Genomic DNA, 5,854 nt, shown 5'->3' on the forward strand with positions numbered 1-5,854 from the left:
ATCACTTAATTAAATAAAAAATTAATATTTAATTTAATTTCTTATTTAGATATTTCATTATTTAATTATCTTAATTGGTTATGTATATTATGTATGTAAAATGTAATTACTTTATTTAATTATTTATTTAATCACTTATTTAAATAAAAGAATTAATATTTATTTTAATTCTTATTTAAATATTTCATTAATTAATTATTTTAATTAATTATGTATATTCTTTATTTAATATTTAATTACTTTGTTTAGTTATTTATTTAATCACTTAATTAAATAAAAATAATATTTAATTTAATTTCTTATTTAGATATTTCATTATTTAATTATCTTAATTGGTTATGTCTATTATAAGTCATTAATATTTAATTACTTTATTTTATTTATTTATTTAAATAAAAGTATTATACCATAATATACATGTGACGTAACATTATTGGATATTTGAAAAATAGTTTTTTCGATCCTCCACACATGGAATTCCATATATACATTATGAACATCCTTATGAATTAGTACATGTAGAATTATCCAATATTTAATTTGATTTCTTGTTTAAATATTTTTTTTATTAATTATCTTGATTGGTTATTAATATTTAATTGTTTTATTTAATTATTTATTTTAAAAAATTACTCAAATAAAAAATTAATATTTAATTTAATTTCTTCTTTAAATATTTCATTAATTAATTGTCTTAATTTGTTATGTATATAGTTTATTTAATATTTCATTACTTTATTTAATCACTTATTCGAATAGAAAATTTATATTTAATTTAATTTATTCTTTAAATATCTCATTAATTAATTATCTTAATTGGTTATGTATATTTTTTATTTAATATTTAATTAGAACATAAATCACATGGTGTATGAGAATATTTAACAGAGATGGAAGTTGAACTTAGGCATGATCAGATTTACAATACATCAAACATTATTCAATAATGCCAATACTTTATTTCCTCTACAAAATGAAGTCGAGTGAGAAGTTTCCGATTATGGTATATTACTCTCTACCCAACGAATGTGTAATATCTATTTAAATCCTATGTACTCTCAATTTATAGTGTATTATTGATTTCCTCAATTTTCTTTATTTATAATGTGTTATATATGTAATTAAGAGTAATTAGTTATTTATTATATAATTACATAAAAACTAAAGTATTACAAACGTTTTAAAAAAAATGTTTACTTTTGAAATTATTACAATCACGGATCACAATGTAAATAAAAGAACGCTTGCATTTTAATGTGTGTTTAGTTTATTAGCTCTACACCACGTTCGATGCTAAAAATTTAATGTACTTCAATTAGGGTTGTCAATGGATAGAATTTTGATCCGAATCCAATGAAATTAATGGGAGATGGATTTAGGATCTCAATCCAATAACCCAATCGAGATTTGAATTCGATAATTCGTTAACTAAATGAATCAATAGATTGGATTTTGATCCGAATTCGATCTAAATCCAATGAAATTAATGGAAAATGGATTTAGGGTCTTAATCCGATAACCCAATCGAGATTCAAACTTGATAATCCGTTAACTAAATGAATCAAATATGGATATAGGTCATTCCTATCTGATAAATAAATAAAATCTTTATTTTTCTAATCTTTTCAATTTCGTATCGGATACCCGATAACATAGTTAATCGGATATGAATTTAACATTCAAATATCCGTCGGATTATTGGATCGGATCGGATCGGATAATTATTATTAACGGATCGGATCGAACTTGAGCAAATTCGATCCATATATCCGATCCATTTACAACCCTAACTTAAATGCGAAGATTTCACAATCGCCCTAGTCGATTTCACAAAAGAGGTTGGGCAACGTACCGTCAACAGATGTTCTCTTCTTTGCCTTGATTGTGTACGGAGAAACAATGTGTTGTGACAACAATCTAGTTCTCTTGCTAACAATTTGCTCTGGCACGTCAATAATATGTTTCGTACAAGGTGCCATCCAAACTCGCGACATTATCTGTCAAGTTGAGGGTCCTCTTCGATATAATTATGTATATTATTTATTTAATATTTAATTACGTTGTTCAATTATTTATTTAATCACTTAATTAAATAAAAAAGTAATATTTAATTTAATTTCTTATTTAGATATTTCATTTATAAATTATCTTAATTAATTGTGTGTAGTATGTATTTAATCTTTCATTGCCTTATTTAAATAAATTTCACAATCTATACAATTATTTCATAAATAAAAAAAAATACAATTATTACAATTATTTCATCCCCACCACCGACACTCTTCCATCTCCACTGACATCCATAATGATTCTAATGAGACAACTGTGTACATCCCCACCCCTCCACCGTCACCCTCCCTGTCACCATCTCCGCTACTCTCTATCACTGTCTGGGATCCCTATCACCTATGTATTGTATCTCTTTAGATATGACTCTGACCCTCCTTCTCGATCAACGGTATCAGCTCAGTGAGCAATTCAAACTGACATATTAACATTTCACTAAGTTAATGACCATGCATCGAGATTTCAAAATGACGTACAACATAAATCACAAAATGAATAATATGTATCTTAGGATCGTCGAGGAGAGCTGATAACTGTCAGCTTTGTCCTATGGATAGTTGTTGAATGTGTCAATGTCATCGACAACCTCCAAATGAAAGACGCTGATCAATGTTTTCTTGTGATGATACCTCAGTATGCTCTCCAGTATAAACACCATCCCCAATTTCAACTTGTCAAACATATCGTCGTATTTCTTGAATGCATCTCCTAACTGTGCCAGAGTTACTGTCATAAGTAGGATCGGTGTAACATGTCTGCGTGCTCCTCATCCAACAAATATAAGACTAATGCGAAGCTGGCAAAGTTATCATTCGATGCAACTTTGTCAGCAATCTGTTTCATGACGGTGTTCAAATGGTAATCCATCTTGTAAAATTTAAAATATTTATATTTCTTTGTTATTTATGTCAATTAATTATTTTTATTGCTTAATTAACATTTAAGTTACTTGTTTATTGAATTTATTTCAATTAGTTATTTATTATCATTTAAATAATCATTTAATTATTTATCATTCAAATAATCATTTAATTATTATTTAAATGTTCACCGAGTTAATGACCATGCATCGAAATTTTGAAATGACATACAACATAAATCACAAATGAATAATACGTACCTTAGGATCGTTGAGGAAAGCTGATAACTGTCAGCTTTGTCTCCATGGATAGTTGTTGAATGTGTCAATATCATCAACAACTTCCAAATGAAAGACGTCGATCGACGTCTTATTGTGATGACACCTCAGTATGCTCTCTAGTATAAATATCCCCAACTTCAACTTGTCAAACTTATGAAGCATTCATTGAATGCATCTCCTAATCGTACCAACATTATCGTCATAAGCAGGATCAGTGTAACAGGTTTGCGCGCTCCTCATCCAACAAATCTAGAACTAATGCGAAGCTAACAAAATTATAGTTCGATGTAACTTTGTCGGGAATCTGTCTCATAGTGACGTCTAAATGGTAATTCATCTTGTAAAATTTAAAATATTTGGACCTTGTATAAGATACAATAGATAGAGCATAATATTTGAAAATTAAAAAGTTTATATTACTTATTTAAATTGTGCATTAAATATTTAATTGTTAACTATTTATTTAAATTGTTTATTGAATATTTAATTGTTAATTATTTATTTAAATTGTTCATTTAAATTATTTATTCAATATTTAAATGTGTATTTAAATTATTTATTTTAATTGTTTGGTCGTTTATTCAATATTTATTTTAATTGTTAATTGAATGTTTAATTGTTTATTTTGAATGTTAATTATTTATTTCAATTGTTTATTTAATATTTAATTACTTATTTTTATTATTTATATTTATGGTTGATTTAAATTATTTATTTAATACTTAAATGTTAATTATTTATTTCAATTGTTTATTTAATATTTAATTACTTATTTTTATTATTTATATTTATGGTTGATTTAAATTATTTATTTAATACTTAAATGTTAATTATTTATTTCAATTGTTTATTTAATATTTAATTACATATTTAAACTAGTTTTTGTTATTTATATTTATTTGTTATTTATGTTAATTAATTATTTTTATTGCTTAATTAACATTTAAGTTACTTGTTTATTGAATTTATTTCAATTAGTTATTTATTATTTCAATTCATTATTTTAATTATTTTATTAATACATATTTAATTTATTTCAATTAGTTATTTATTTTTTATTTAAATAAACAATATACATAAATAATTAACATAATTCGTGAAATATTTAAATAAACAAATAAAGTATAAAATGAATAATTATATATTAAACAAATAATATTCATAAACAATTAAAGTATTATTTGATTTATTAAATTACTTATTAAATATTTAATTTAATATTTATTTAAATATCTCATTAATTACTTTAATTGGTTATGTATATTGTTTGTTTAATATTTAATTACTTATTTTAATAGTTTATTTCATATTTATTAACTTCATTAAATTATTTATATTAATTTCTCATTTATTTTAATTGTTTATTGAATATTCAATTGTTTATTATATTTATTTCATTGTTTATATTTTAAATAAAATGAAATAAAAACAATTAATTATTTTACTTAAATAAACAATTTACATAATTCATGAAATATTTATAAACAATTAAATTCAATATTAAAAAATAAAAAAATGATTAAATATTTATTTAAATTCTTTATTGATATTTATTTAAATGCTTTGCAAATAATTAATTTGATTGATATTTTAATTTTCTAATTCAATTGCTTATTTTTATTATCTTACGAATGTCTAAATTTTATTTAAATTCTTTATGTATATTACTTATTTAATATTTAATTATTTCGTTTAATTTTTTTACTAACACTTATTTTCATCATTTATTTTAATATTTTCATTGCTTATTTTAATTATTTTACTAACACTTAATTTAATTATTTATTTTTAATTAATGTTTAAATACTTTTTTCAATTCTTTATGCATATTGCTTATTTAATACTTAAAAATTTATTTTAATTGCTTTGCAGAAATTTAATTTGATTGATATTTTAATTTTTTAATTTAATTGTTTATTTATTATTTTACAGATGTTTAAATATTTATTTAAGTTCTTTATGTATATTCTTTATTTAATATTTAATTATTTCTTTTAATTTTTTTTATTATTACTTAACATAAAATAAGTAATTAAAACTAAATTGGCAAATAATAAATATTTAGATAAATAATAAAACATTTATATTAAGCATTTCAAAGAAATAATTTTAAATACATAATATTCATTAAAATTAAACAATTCAAATAATAATTAAATATTAGACAACACAATATAAACAATTAAAATAAATAGTTAACTTCAAAAATTAAAGAAAATAAATAAATAAGTAATTTAAAAAAAATTCTGGACCTAGATAACGGTCGGCCTAGACGACTGGGCCGTCTGGGCGCCAGGCGACTTAGTCAACTGGGCACCCAGCAACCCAGTTGACTGGTTCGTCCGGGCACCCAGTTGACTGGCCCAGACGACCCAGTCAACTGGGCGCCCAGTCGGCCCAGTCAACTAGATCATCTGGGTGAGTCTGGGTCGTCTGAGCATGCCTAAACGGCCCAATCAGTTGGGCTAAGCGTCTCCTTTGTGGAGATCATCGAAAAACTCCATTTTCGACGATCTCTACTCAATTTTTCTCCTCCCAATCTATCATCCTTACCCAAAAATCATGCATTTTTTCAAAAATCAACACATGTATACAAAATCATTTTTTTTTTTTTTGCCAAAAATCAACATAAAAACATTAAATATG

The sequence above is a fragment of the Olea europaea genome, chromosome 6 (genome assembly GCF_002742605.1).
Source record: "Olea europaea var. sylvestris chromosome 6, O_europaea_v1, whole genome shotgun sequence".
NCBI lineage: Eukaryota > Viridiplantae > Streptophyta > Magnoliopsida > Lamiales > Oleaceae > Olea > Olea europaea.